A 15,446-nucleotide genomic window follows, 5' to 3' on the forward strand; every position below is an offset into this window, starting at 1 on the left:
CAAGAGAGTTGCAACCGTGACCCAAGTCTCCTGAGTCCTTATGTCACTGAACCTTATGGCAACAAACAAAGAAACAAACAAACAAATAAAATAAACTGTATTTAAAATGTCCAGTCCAAAATGCACTACAATGCGGGTGATAAGGAACTTTAATACTTTGGTACACTTTTAAAATGTCAGTGTCCCTGGGAGATGTATGGAATTGTTGAATCACTGTACTGCACACCTGAAACTAATATAACATTGTATGTTATCTATCCTGGAATTCATGAAAAAAGTAAAAAACAAATAAAATGTCAGTGCCCAAGAAAGGCCTTTCCAATAGCTTGGGTAGGAGTGGGATAGGAGACGGTCTCTGTACTTCTCGAGTATCATTCCCATTCAAGAACCGCAGCACTCTACGGACAAATGTGCTGTGAGTTCATGGCCCTAACTGAAATAACTTTCTGTTCTTTACAGATTATACAAACAGCAAAAGAGTATTAGATTATACAAACAGCAAAGGAGTATTATAATTATCCAAACCTTTTGGCTTCAGTCTATTTATTTCTGTTCTTTTAAAAAAAAACAAAGGGCCAATTCTTATACAGAATTGTGAAATGTCCATCCCACTGACCCATTTCTCCTCTCTCTGTTCACTTTGGCAAGGAGAATATGTTATTCTTTTTTTTTTTTTTTTAATATTTATTATTTCAGAGAGATAGAGGGAGAGCACAAACCTGGAGAGGGACAAAGGGAAAAGGAGACTAGCAGACTCCCCACTGAGTGGGGAGCCCAATGTGGGGCTTGATCCCAGGACTCTGAGATCATGACCGGAACCCAAAACCAAGAGTTGAGCCACCCAAGAACCCCTGCATTTGTTATTCTTAACAAATGAATCTGGGAGGTGGAAAATTTAATATATTTAAGTAGCTCATTCTTGCTGTGAAAAGCAGGTAATTGGGAGAAGACATTCCAACCTCTCTCCTCTGCCCCTCTCCCAACACCCACACAAGTACACAGATATGGAATAGAACATATTACCTGGCTTCAGACATGTTCAGAGCATAACAGAGCATAACAGGAGAACACTGCACTCACTGTTCTGGAATGGAATCAGGAGCAGATAAAATCACAGAAGCTCAATTGTCGTATGTGATGAAAGATGATACCAGAATTTTTGGCACTGCCATTCCTTTTCCTGGTATATATATTTTTCTGGTCTATATATATTTTTACCGTGAATTTGACCTGAAGCTAGAAGGGAAAGATGGCCTGAAGGATGGGATCGCTTCACTCCTTTCGAGTCAGGTATTTGGCAATAGACGCGGGTCAATATATAACCATACAAGGAACACACATGCATAGCTGGCGATCTCCAGATTAAATACTAAAAATTACTTAAGTAATATCAATTTGAAGTACGAACTGGCTTCTCTCACTTAGCTTCACGATTCCAAAGGTCATTCATATTGTGGCAGGTATCACTCATTTTCGTGGCTGAAAAATAGTCCATTATACAGATAAACTACATTTTGTCTATCCACTCAACCACTGATGGGTATTTCGGTTGTTTCTACATGTCCACCCTCCACTGCTTTGTGAACAGTGCTGCTATGAATACTCACATACAAGCATTTCTCTATCTGTTCTGGGTATTTGCCCAGGAGAGGAACTGCTGGACCATATGGTAATGCTGTATTTAAGCTTTTGAAGAACCACAAAACTGTTTTCCACAGCGGCTATACCATTTTACACTCTCACTAGCAACATACGAGGGCTCCGATTTCTCCTTGGCTACACTTACTGTTTTCCATTTTTAGCTTTCCTGGTAGGTGTAAAGTAGCATCTCATTGTGGTTTTGATTGCACTTCCCTAATGACGAATGATGTTGAGCATCCTTTCAGAAGCTCGCTGGCCATTTGTCTAGAAATGTCTACTCGATTCCTTTGTCCATTTTTAAGTTGGCTAGTCTTTTGGTTGGGGAAGCTGTTAAGATTTTTTTTTTTATATTCTGGATACTAGACCCTTATCAGACATGTCATGTAATCAGACATCTCTCATTGTGAAGATGTCTTTTTACTCTCTTGATACAGTGTTTCTTGATACTCAAAAGTTTTCAGCATGAGTGAAGTACAATTTATCTGTTTGTTGTTGTTGTTGTTGCTTATGCTTTTGGTGTCACATCTGAGTATCCACTGCCAAATCCAGGCCTCAAAGATTTATCCATATGTTTTCTTCTAAGAGTTTCATAGTTTTGGTCCTCACACTTAGATCTTTGGCCCATTATGATTTAATTTTTGTTTCTGGTATGAGGTAGGAGGCTGCAGAGCTATTTTTGATTCACAGAAAATATTCAGAATTCACCTGGGAAAAGTTATCTTCTTATATATCTTATGCATTCATACCCTAACTTAAAGTCTGAACCAAAGTTTTCATTGATTTGTAAATTGAAATGTCATATTTTACACAATATTTTTTCATATCTTGACTCTTCTGAACACACTGAAAACAGACACTAGGTTAAAGTAGCAGGAGGGAGCATGGATATATTGGTAAAATGAAAAAAGACAGTTATAGAATCTGAAGAGCATAGGACAATGGGTACAGGCAGAGACGAGGCCTTGAACATTGATGCTGCTGAATTTTAGTACTAAGAAACACACAGTTTTGATCTAAAAATCCTTGATCAACACTCAAGAAATGTCAGCAGGAAATCATGTTGGAAATTTATGGGGAAAAATTGAGCAGGTGAGAAGACTGGCATTAAAGGCAGCTTGGAAATTAAAGAAATATTAAAGTTTGGAAATCAAATTTCACAGGGATAAAATCAGTTTCTTTAATTTTTCAACGAGGTGTCATTTCTGCTACCCACATATCTAGTTCTGAGAGCAAAGTCAACAAACATACGCCACACAGGCTGCCACTCTTTGATACCAAACACCTGGAAGATATTATTAATCAATCACATTGCCCCTGAACATGCCTTGTAACTACCTCTCTCTTTGCAACGCCCCAGGCAATCAACTCCAATTGATCAGAGTGGGCACAGGGGACAAGGCCTACTTGCTATCCTAGATCTATAGCATTGGGGTCTTTTTTTCAATTGACAGTAGAGAATACCCACTTTTCAACTTTCAGCTAGTACTCTCATTTTTGAATTTTCTGCCATTTCTTTCTTTCAAAAGCCTGCGGGTGACAACTGAAATTTAAAGGGGAGAGTCAATGGCAATCTGGTGGTGTGCTCCTCTGTTTCTAGACCAGACACATTCATAGAACTTGAAATTAACAGAGTTGTGTAGACCTCATACTAGGCTGACTAAATTAGAATCCCTGGAAATGGGGTCCAGACATTTTTATTCTTAAACATTTCTGGAAGTATTGTTAAACTTTTTGTGAAGGACTTCCGGCTCTTATCCCTCAACGGTCTCTAGTGCTACATAACTGGCTCCGATAGGGAACTCACCCCTTCAGCTCTGGGTCTTCGGTACTCATGAGATTTGCTTAAGAAATTATGAAACAAGGAATGCTTCTATGCTGTTTTAGTGAAGCTGATTTCAAGTATAGGACTCATCACATTTCTTGGTTTGTCTTAAAAGACCACCCCCACACTTCCTCCCCTTTCCGATTAAAAAATTTTTTTGACTGTACAGGAAATAATTAATTTCTTACTGTGTAACAATCTAAGCTACGTAATCCAACATAGTTTCTTCTTTGGCCTGAATCCTAGGAAGCTCTGGGTGAGCTTAATCCTTAATTGTTAGAGCATTGCTCTAGGATTTCTTCATAGAGTGAACTCCTCCTCTGCTCTCTGCCCCCACACAAATCTTCCTTTTAATTCTTGGCTTCTGTCTTCTGTCCTGAGTCAATTTTTTTCTGCTCTTGGTATACTTGCTTGATCTTTTATGGTAAGACACTTCTTCTTGTGGAAGAAGATGGGTCCATAGATCAAGCAATTAACAAAAGTAAGCCATATTGTTAATACACAAATTTCTGGGCCCCACACTCCATAGTTTCTGATTCAGTAGGTCTAAAGTGGGGCTCAAGATATTGCCTTCCCAACAAGTCCCCAGATGATGTGAATGCTGCTGGCTTCCTGGGGCTATGCTTTGAGAACAGCTATTCTAGAGTAGAAATCTGTAAGGGCCCTTCAGCCAGTCTAGCCAATGGCCTGTTTTTGTAAGTAAAGCTTAACTGGAATCATACATAAACACACAGAAGTAATCCAGAGCCATCTACAGAGGACTCTAAAATCTAAGGGGAAGAGTTTATACAATATCACGAAGCAGCCAAAAAGATGGAGACATTTTATTCCTGAATAACTCCAAAATAGAAGGGCCCTGCATTGTAGACACTGACATTTAAAGAGGTAGAAATTAATGAAACTCGAGATAAGGTAATCAGTGAATGAAAAAAGGATGGATGATTTTATGGTGAATTTTAGCAGGGTTTTTTTTTTTTTAATTGAATTTTTTTTTTCCAGTGTTCCCAAATCCATTGTTTATGCTAGCAGGGTTTTAAGGTAATGTGGCCTTTGTACTATTTCTCAACTTGAAATTTGTGGCTGATAAAAGATCCAAACTGAGCTTAAATTATTGTCTTCCTAAAAAAGAATAAAAGATATATGAGGGAGCTAAAGATTTCCTAGTATTTATGCTATCCTTCTGACATTAAAGAAAAGGCTAAATAAATATGGATTTGGATAATCTAGCTCATCAGATGGTAACTGCTGGTCAATGTCAGGTGAAGAACAGTAGAGAATCATTCAATTTTGTAAAATGAGTTATCAGTTTGACCTTAAAAGGATAGTATATAACAAAACATGCACTTAGAGACTTCTTTTAGTAAAAGTCCTTAAAAAATAGTTTACTATTGTTTGCCTTTCTTAGCAAGCACTATGACACTGGGAGTTTCTAAAATACAGAATTAAACAAAGCTACTATTGTTTCTAAATACAACAGAGAATTTATTAGGCTTCGTCGGCAAGCCTGTATATTGAACCTATTAGCATAATCCTAAACAGAATTTTTAATTATATCTCACAATAGGCTCTGCTAGAGAACCAGTAAAATTGAGTCCTTTACCAAACTTCCGTGTTAGAGTATTAGCAAGTAGAGATAGAACTTTTTTTTTTTTTTTTAAAGATTTTATTTATTTATTTGACAGAGAGAAATCACAAGTAGATGGAGAGGCAGGCAGAGAGAGAGAGAGGGAAGCAGGCTCCCCGCTGAGCAGAGAGCCCGATGCGGGACTCGATCCCAGGACCCTGAGATCATGACCTGAGCCGAAGGCAGCGGCTTAACCCACTGAGCCACCCAGGCGCCCGAGATAGAACTTTTTTGAGGGGAAAAAGGCATGCATGCTTAAACTCTTGGTGATGAAAAATGATTTCATTCATTCGATATATACCCAACAAAAGTTTATTGCTTACAGGCTGTGTGTAAAATATCGCAATGAATGTTTCCCTCCAGGGAAAGTTTTTTTTTATTTTGGGCTACTATTTATTGACTGCTTCATTGTACGCCAGACAGTGAGCTAAGCACCTGACAGACACTGCATTTAATCTTCACAAGCACCATATGAAGTAGATTATTATTAACCCTTTCTATAGATAAGGACTCTGAAGCCCAGAGAGGTTAAGTAATTTGCCCAAGGCTGGCCAGCATTCCAAACCCATGCCTGCACATCCAGCACAGTAAGAATTAATCCTTTTGACACTAGACTTGGGAAAAAACCAAACCAAACCAAACCAAACCACAGAAAACATGTCTGGTTGATCCCCAAGTCGATGGTTGTAGCCACTGGCACACATGGGCTTTCAGGACCCCAGAAAAGGCCAACATCACAGGCATCCTGGCCTCACAATACGGAGTAACACTTTGGAAAAACACAGACCAAAAAGGGAAGCTACACGTTTTATGACTTTCTGAATGTCATAAATCAGTTACAAGGATGAGACTATAAGGACAGATAAAAAAATTAAAAATGACTCCTATTTGAAAGGAAGAAAAACAAGATGGGTTTTCTAAGGCCCAAGAACCTCACATAGGGTCTATTTCCCTGCTGGCTTCTTTTCCCAGCTCTTTCGTTCCCCCTCCACTTCAGGGTCTCCAATTCCTTTCCAAGACTGTGAGCATTTTGTACTTTGTGAGAAAACAGCGACTGCCGACGTAAAGACTGTGCGTTTCTGAGGACTGGATTATCTCTCCGCTCTGTCTTCACCACCTGTCTACCTGCACGGCCTTGTCAATATCTTCATGGTGTCATTCACAAGGGTGGTAGGCTTTGGTTTCCCTGAGGGTTGTCTATGTGGAGCTCAGAAACCGCACTGAGTAAGCTCCAGCTCAACCATACTCCCGGGCCCCTTTGTTTCAGCTTTGATTCGCAGTGTAGGTGGGTTTTCTTCTACCTGAAGCAAATAAATAGCCATCACTATAAAATTCTCCACATTCTACTACACTCCACTGTAAACGTCCTGCTGGCAGTCATGCCAGATTTCTCAACGGTCAGCAACCAGAGAACTGTGCTCCTTTTCCATTCCTGACTGAGGCCAAGGTTCTAAGGAGGTTTCAGGAAAAACTCAAGTCATAGCCCTATTGCTAACAGTTTTTTGTGATAAAGCAGGAATGGAGAAAGTGGACCTTCCCAACTCTCTTTTTCAACCTTTCCTTGGAGGAACTATTGTTGGAAGTGGGAAATACAAAGTTCATTGACTTATTTTTTTTTGCTGTAAGTCTGCTGTCAAATAATTTGAAAAATTTTTTATTGTTACTACTATTATTATTATATATATATTTTAAAGATTTCACTTGGGTATCTCACAGAGCGAGAGAGCATAAGCAGGAGGAGCGGCAATGGAAGAGGGGTTCGATCCCAGGATCCTGAGATCATGACCTGAGCGGAAGGCAGATGCTTAATGACTGAGCCACCCAGGCGCCCCGACTACTCTTATTATTTGAATACAGACATCATTTCATCAAAAAGAAACCAATTATTAACTACTAATGTCGTTAAAAGAGGACGCCATTATCTCTGTTGCCCAATTTAGATACTGAGATACAACAAACTATTTTGTCGTGATTATAATCTCATCTGAAAACCATCTAATAGGTCACTTAAGCATAAAAGAAACTCTGAAGTCAGGTCTCTCCTGAGTCAGGGCTGCTCTCCTATCTTGACCTTCTAGAGCAAAAGAGGACGTCATGCCAAATAGAGCTGAGCACAACACACGAGCTGGCCTTCAGCTCTTCAGCCACAGAGCAGTACTTAACATTATGTTTAATATGAAGAGAAGAAACATGGGTCAGAAAGACAAGCTTCGTGGAAACCCAAGAAAATATCTTCCATGTATTTCACGTAAGCCAAACTTCGGGAAATAGTAAGGGCTATTTTTAGTTTTGGAAATCTTCACTGGGAGGACATATTTAATGTGAGGGCAGATGGCTTTTCCTTTCACAGATGTATTCGAATTTACAGAGACAATATTTGAAGATTATAAGAAAGCTTCTCAAACGTCTTCTAGCAGGGAGAGTATCTTGTACATCTGCAGGCCCCCCCACCAAGCGCTGTGTATACAGTTATGTTGCAGAACCCATAGTAGGCACTAAATAAACATTACACATGATGTCCTGTAATAAGGCACATTTCAGATTATCAGCATCAATCCAGTCTTGGGGACTGAAATACCTTGAGAACCCAGATGATGCCGAAACATAAGGAAACTTCTTTTTTTTTCCACACAAACAGAAAGCTCGGGAAGCTGATGAACAGCTCAGCAACCTAAAAATGGCTGTGCAGGGTACTCTTTGAATACGAATTAGCAGTGGGGAATGGCAGCATATTTATGAGGCCTCTTGCCGGGTCCTTTCCTCCTGTGACTGCTGTATAATTCATTGCGCGCGCCCTGACCCCAGTGCGCTCCTGTTCTGACAAATCATACTTGATTAAGACAAATCTTTATTAGTTAGCTAGTCAACTTCCCCATTTATCACTGGCAAATCCCATTCTCCTCTTCAGGTGTAGGAAAAGTGACTGAAGCCTTACAAAAAAACCTCACACACCCAAACATCGAAATACAAATAAAATATGTGTTATACAGCAAGTAAACCCAGAAGTCTCCAAGTCTGAAAAGATGATTAAACAGAGTATTTAATAGGTATATATTATACCCACTGACAAACTCAAACCCACTACACATTTCATCCAGGCTGAAGAACGGTTAATTAGGGATTTTTTATGTCCTACTAAACTCTGGTTCGAAAGCGAATGCCATATTTTTAAAAAATTGTATAACAAAGTTAGAAGTTCAAAATCACCTCCCCCCCAAAAAAAGAAAGAAAGGGGGAAAAAAGGACTGCTGAGTAGAGAGAATGTTTAAGGCTCCTACCAAAAGAATAACAACAACAAATCTTTAAGACGTGAGACAGAATAAGGCAGAATGAATTCAAAATTATTCTTGATTCTTCAGTACCATAGGAAAACGCATCTCTTTTTGAACTGTCTACAATGTTTTCACGAACTTCAATATCAGTTTACCCTAAAGACAATTTAAGGTGTTTAAAGTGGATGATACCATTTTAGAATCTGGTGCACTGAGGCTGGTGCCAGCACTGTTCTCAGAAACCTGACGACGAGGCCATCAGTAACAAAGAAGCAAGCCATGTCCTAGGACTGCCACCACATATAATAAACAGCACCTTCCGACAAATTTCAAAAACCCTCTAGTTTCACAGAGGTAGCAGTCGGCACAAACCATTAACTTTCTTCCCTTAGTGAGAGCAAGACGGAATGAGAATGAATATGGTTTGAGCTGATTTTCATTTCTCAAATTTTTATTCTTTTTTTTTTTTTAAAGATTTTATTTATTTATTTGACAGACAGAGATCACAAGTAGGCAGAGAGGTAGGCAGAGAGAGAGAGAGAGAGAGAGAGAGAGGGAAGCAGGCTTCCTGCGGAGCAGAGAGCCCAATGCGGGGCTCGATCCCAGGACCCTGAGATCATGACCCGAGCCGAAGGCAGCAGCCCAAACCACTGAGCCACCCAGGCGCCCCTCAAATTTTTATTCTTAAACCCCGAGTCCAATGAAGGTGGAAAATCTTTTTGCTTTTTCCTAAGAAGCTACAAGTCAACCCAGATGTGTAATTTCTATGTAGATTAGCTCCCTGTTCCCTTTAAGAACAATGTAGAGGCAATGTATAATATATGAATTGTTTTACGAAAAGTCTCTACGTGTGATCCTAAACATTCTGCTATGGCAGTAAATGAATCTACACGTAACTCATGACGAAAACCCATTTTTAGTCTAAACAACTTTAATGAAATGCCAGTTACTACTACAGAGTACGCATATCATACTTTATCTTATTGATGCCCTTAAGTATTCAATGGAAACTAACAATCAAAAGTATTTTGTATTTGGGGTTGTCTTATATTTGCCAAAATCTCCCATTTAGAAAATGTGGATACATCTTGAGAAATGAGGTCAGAGCTCGGTATGAGAGACTTCAAAGGAACACCTAATACAGTGGGAAATAGTGTGTTGATGATTTTAAAAGCAGACTGACTCTGATTCAGACTCTATCTATGGATTCAGAAGGGATCGCGCCTAAACATTCCCTCTCCATTCTATGGGTCTTTCATCAGAATTTCAAAGCACTGAAAAATAAACGGAAAGTGAAAATTGCCATGGTCACCTTGGAGAATCTTTATTTCCTTTGGGAGTGGGCTGGAGAGTTAAGTGGTTTACATCATTCCCATGGAGGTAAAGGAAAAGTCTGTATCATTTTCATTTGTCCGTGGATGCTTGACCCATTTTTTCCCCCTTTTTTGGAAATCTTGATGAACTCTCCCAGAAAGATGAAACAATTTGCCCATGGATATGAGTTTGACATTGGAAGTAGGAGGAGAATTGGTTCAATAAATATTATTGAGAGCCGGTTATTGAGAGGCACTATGAAGATACAAAGAAAAATAAAGCATGCCCCCCCCCCCAAGAGGCAGCAGTTCACGCTTCTGTGGGGTAGAATGGTAGGAGAATCCCCACCACTAGAGCAAAGCACAAGAGTGTACAGACAAGTGCTAAATAGAAGAATGTGCCAAATGTGCCAAATCAATTAATCTGTTCATTGTCTTTGCAGGTCTCCAGGAATCCACATCTCATGACTTCCAACCCAGGTCTCCCCCAACCCCCCATAATCATCTGCTTCACAAGGATATGAATATCTTCTGACACAATTTAAAAACGGAGTGTCTATGCACAACCTAGCTATAACTGATACCCTACTGTGTAACACATTTCTTTCCAGATCTTAGAGGACAAAGGTAAGGACCTGTGGAAACACTGATTCGTATTTTTTTTTTCCACTGTAGCTTCAGATTCAGAATAGGCATAATACTTACTGGAAATTAACTGTAAACAATAAATATTGAAAACAATGGTTTGGGTAAGTTGGTTAATCTATAAGAAAGATTTTATTTCTAGCAGTATTTGCAGATAAAAACGTTGAAAGCCATCTGGTCCCTTTACTCCTACTCATAAACACTTATCTATCACCCAGTGGCACATAAATCAAAGTTGATGATAAAAACACATTATTTTTTCCCACTCCCTACTTCTGGCATCTACTCAACTCTCCACCTCTGGTATCAGGTAACCTAGAAGTAGTACATTGCTACTTGGTGGTGTTTCTTTTCTACATAATGCCTGGCACATAAAGATGCTTAATATATACTTCCTGGATAGATGGATGGATAAATGAATGGTGGGTAAAAAGTGGAGAACATTAAAGTTAGAAAGGCTAAAAGGATAAAGGTGGTAGAGACTCATTTAGAGAGCTAGACACTGACCAACAGAATTCTAGAGTCCGCAGAAATTTAGAAGTTACTTATTCCACCTGGGGGTTGGATTAGATCACCCAAAGAAAAGCAATTTTTCTAAATGCCTTCTCAGGCAGAGCTTGGATTAGAATCCAGACTTCTTAACTCTTCATTTTATATCCTACGTAACACATAATACACAAGCAGAAAGTTCAAGACCATGTAATCAGTGTGGACTCTTTATTACAGTCATTGAACGGCCCTGGGGGCACGGCTCCTTAAAATAGCCCTATCACTTCTGCCATCGTGGGTGAAATGCTAGGAAGGCAGATTTCCACCAAGGAGAATCCCACATAGCCTTGGTCTAACTCATCATTTTAGTGACTTATCTGAAACCAATCAGAAATACCAAATATATACCCATTTATACCCTATAATGAGTAACTGGGTCAAGACAGGTGGCAGGGGGGAGAGGAAATGTACTTTTCCTTTATACTTCACTTATTCAGATTTTATTTAATTTTGAGAAAATAATTCAAGTGGGTTACATATGCAGCTATTGTGAACTGATTACTCATTCATTTAACAAATATTTACTTTGTGCTTATTATGTACCCACCAGGCATAAAAATGAAACGCCAAGCATGCCATCAGATGATCGCAGTAAGATGTTCGGTGAACACTGGTTCTTTAAAAGTTAAAGTTAAGAACATTTAATATTATAAAGTTGTCTTACAAACAACACAAATAAAAAAAAAATCCTCAGCTGAACAGTTTGAGGTTATTACTCATCTATACATTTTAATGAGATAGTTTCATAGGATGAGTGCTTTCAACTTGCAAGTACATTCCTAGAAAGCAAAATAAATATCAAGTAATTGTACTATTGTGTCGCTATGTCTATCCATCCCCAAAATCAAACTAGTTCTCACCACCATCTAATTTTGCTATTGTGTTTAAGGTTGGTAAGTCAGTATTATTCTAATGCAAACACTCAACAGAGAAACCCAATTCTCCTGCAAATTTTCAGAATGTGTTAAAATTGATGTCAATGTCTCGGTAATTTCGCAGTTTAAAAAACAGTTAGAAATGTAATGACTACACTACACTTGATTAAAGCATTTACAGCTCTAATCAAAAACTGACAGCAAGATCAAAGATGTTAACTTAAATCTCTCTTCTAATTATGTTTAAAATGCCACACCTCAGGCCTGTCTCTCCTCTTCTTTTTCAAACCAAATTCTGCTTAAGAAAGATCTAACACTTCTTAACAGTTCATTATCCAATAAAACTATTCAAAGCTTAAAAGCAATCTACACAATTAGTCAGGACCTCAGGGAGTCCACCGGTAGTCTTTATTACAGGACTTCATATTAAAACACCTTAATTATATTTGTCAAATGGATTTCATTAAAACCCATCGTCACTTTAATTTTCATATTTTGACAGTGCTGGCATAGGCATTATTACCACCTGCCAGGCTAGGAACTACAACAAAATTGTCAAATTCCTTCAAATCCTAAGCAGTTTCTTTTGTACCTGACTGATAGTTTTCCCTGTGTGGGGAAATCTATCACAATTAGGAGAATTAAAATACTCCTACTTAAATTTGACTCTGCATATATATGTTTCTTGCAGGTGCGGGGAAAACAAACTCCATCCGTGCCGGGTTGCCAAGTGCACTGTGCAGACAGGGCGATGCACATACTTTGCAGTGTATCTGAATAGCAAAGCCTAGACATCAAACAGAATGCACTATGATTCAATCACATCAAAACCATCAGGACTTGAAAGCTAGGACATTTTTTTTTTTTTACCTCCTATTCATTATGCTGCCATATTTCATAAAATATACGGTGTTTCTGGCCATTCACTTGAGATTCAATTGTATTTTCATTTGCCACTGCGATTTAGACTATTGAAATAGCAAATGGAAAAAATACATGCATCCCTTTCTTTCCAGCTATGCAGCGTTCAATGTCAACAGAGATGCAATGTTGATGGCACTGCCTTAATTTAGTTAGTTACGCAACTTGAGGAAAATGAAGATGTGCACACTACTAAGCAAAGTGTTTTTTTTCTGTTCTTCTCTTGATTTTCTAAGTCTATGGTAGCATATGCAATACAGACAGAGGATTCTTCAATGTACTCCCTCTAGATTGTGCACATAAAATTCTATTTTTCAAGAGTCTAAGATAGAGCAGGAATAGCCAAAAAGGATAGACTTTTTTTTTTTTTTTTTAACCTAACAGACTGGTAAAATATAACAAAGGAGAGAGGTTTCTGGCCTATGTCTAACACACTTCAGGGCTTTGTACAATAGTCTCAAGAGTAATAATCACCTTGCTTTATGAATACTTTAAATCATAGTAAATGATCTTGGACTATTTTCAGTAAAGCTGGAGTTTTTAAAGATTTCCTTACAAAATCAAAGATATTTAAAAAATTATAACTGATCAGCGACTTACATGTCTCAAAATGTTAATATAATAGAAAGAGAAAACATGTGCAGAGATTTATGCATGGGGAAATACATTTAAATACAGTTCCAATGTTGCCACTGCCTAGAAGCCTTTCATGATTAACCTTGCTGGCAATGCTTCTCCCACCTCTGGACTCAGATCAATTCACTATCTGTGCCACTATTACGGCACATATCCCAGGGCTTGGGATTTTGTTCTCTCTAGCCCAGAGCCTAGTAGAGTGTCTGGTACTGTGCACACAAGGTACAACTATCAAACAATGACTGACTGCGTTCAAGCCCACCTCCCCTCCCAGACTATAAGGAACTTCTGCATGGCAGGGAAAACCAACATCATTCACTCCTCTACCCGTACAATTCTTCATAAATGGTAAGTCACTTGGCCTCTCTATCTCTATATAGACAGATATACAGAATCTATCTACATAGGTTTACAGAAACAGACACATAGATAGTATGCTTATGAGTGTTTGTGTGTATGTGTCAGTCTAGTGAATTTGTTGAAATTTATAAAAAAAAGCTTCCAAATTCTTACATTGAAGAAAATACAAATCATCAATACCTTTTAAATTTTTATCAACTATCACTACGATCTTGAACCATGAATTCTTCACCTTGTCTTATCTTACCCTCATCGACCCCTGAGCAGCTCTGCCTGGATGGTTGCTAGCTGGTGGAACTGGTGAAGTAGACGGGTCAGAGGAACAGCATAGACACCCTGCAGTGGGAATCAGAGTTCTTTTCCAAAGAGCTCCTCAGCTGCTCGAAAGTACATTCCATTGCAACCAGTCAATAATTTATTTGAAGCCATTATTATTAATAATCACAGAACACATGGATTTTTCTCATTAGGAAAAAAATTGGAACAATCTACTATTTTAGAAATGTTCCTAGAGGGACACTTCAAAAATGAGGCCAGATGCGGTCTACATTCTGGAATATTTGAAGTTTATTTGATATAAATAGAGGCCTACAGAAACCCTGCTGACACAAAAGTCACGAGGCACATATAAGTTTATAAATACTGCATTTATTACATTTTAAATGCGATACATGTTAACTTGGTGCTCCAAGAGTGATTTCGGTTATTTGAAAGCCTTTCTGTCTTAACACTGTGCTGTCAATTTCTGCTGGGTGGAACCCTGGCTCTGGTCATTCACAAAGGCTAACATGGCTCCTCCTGTCTGTTGTGTGTGTGTGCGTGCAAAGGGGTGCAAGGGTGGGAGCTGGCTTATGGAAGGAAAACTCTACATGGCTTATACAATGGATTGACACAGGGATGTGTCAGATGTGGCTTGTAAAAGTAAGCACTTTGGGCAACACACAAAATACAGCTTGGAGTCTGGGTAATCTAGGCCTCCCACTGGAAAGTGGTCATCAGGAATGGGGAAGGAGCATCTGGACTAGAGGGAATGGGTGGAGACCACTTATGGGAGAGCTCCTGCAAGTGGGGCTTTGGTAAGAAAGTTCTTGAAATTTCTGCCTGGGACATGTGCACTCAAGACAGCTAGGTGATATCCCTTCTAGAGCCCACAGTGGTCATGCACAGCTTTACCTGGTTGCCTGCTACAGCCTCTTCAAGTTCCTCCCAGCCCCCCAGTTTCTGAGCTCATGAGCCCTGGTGAGAGTCTTCTAACTTTCTGAATCAGACAAAATAAGGAAAGCGGCTGTTGCGGCTTTTCTCTTATCAACAGCAAGCATGGGATGTTTGAGGGATGGGGTAGTAGGGAGGTAATGCGGGACATATGGGATCACGGGAGCCTGCAGGAAGACTGGAAGGAAGGCTTTCGAAGAGCATGATCAGAGAGAGAGCCTGAAGTGTCCAACTGACAGCTCTCCAAGCCTGCACAGATATTGTTTTTTCCAACAGGAGAAAAATCCGTGACTTTTGCTGCTTTCTCCCGCTCCTTTAGAATGATTACCTTGAAAAAAAAGCTATTGCTTTCTCTGTAATAGTCAGAAGACAACAAAGCAGTATTTACTATTCTTTTGAAGTGATACAAAAACAGCCAATGAGACCATGCCTGATTGTCCACTGTCGGCTAGAAACTGCGACCAATGCCTTCCTCCTGAGTAATGTGAATGCAAAACCACAGTGTTCGTCAACATCTTTCTGGAGTCCAGACAATGAATGACCCCAAGACCTGTTTCTGGACTGAGCCTTGTATTT

At 39.2% G+C, this 15,446-nt stretch overlaps 1 protein-coding gene and 1 long non-coding RNA gene across 22 annotated transcripts in view; one reads left to right on the forward strand and one right to left on the reverse strand.

Annotated features, from left to right (window-relative positions):
- VTI1A (vesicle transport through interaction with t-SNAREs 1A) overlaps positions 1-15,446 on the reverse strand; it is a 351,501-nt gene that overhangs the window by 157,139 nt on the left and 178,916 nt on the right. The gene's annotated exons all lie outside the window — the stretch shown is intronic.
- LOC131830688 (uncharacterized) lies at positions 1,122-12,655 on the forward strand. Its single transcript, XR_009353294.1, has 3 exons — positions 1,122-1,290; positions 10,116-10,299; positions 12,433-12,655. It is a non-coding gene; the product is annotated as an uncharacterized LOC131830688 (long non-coding RNA).

This window comes from Mustela lutreola, chromosome 4, assembly GCF_030435805.1.
Source record: "Mustela lutreola isolate mMusLut2 chromosome 4, mMusLut2.pri, whole genome shotgun sequence".
In the NCBI taxonomy this organism is placed as follows: Eukaryota; Metazoa; Chordata; class Mammalia; order Carnivora; family Mustelidae; genus Mustela; species Mustela lutreola.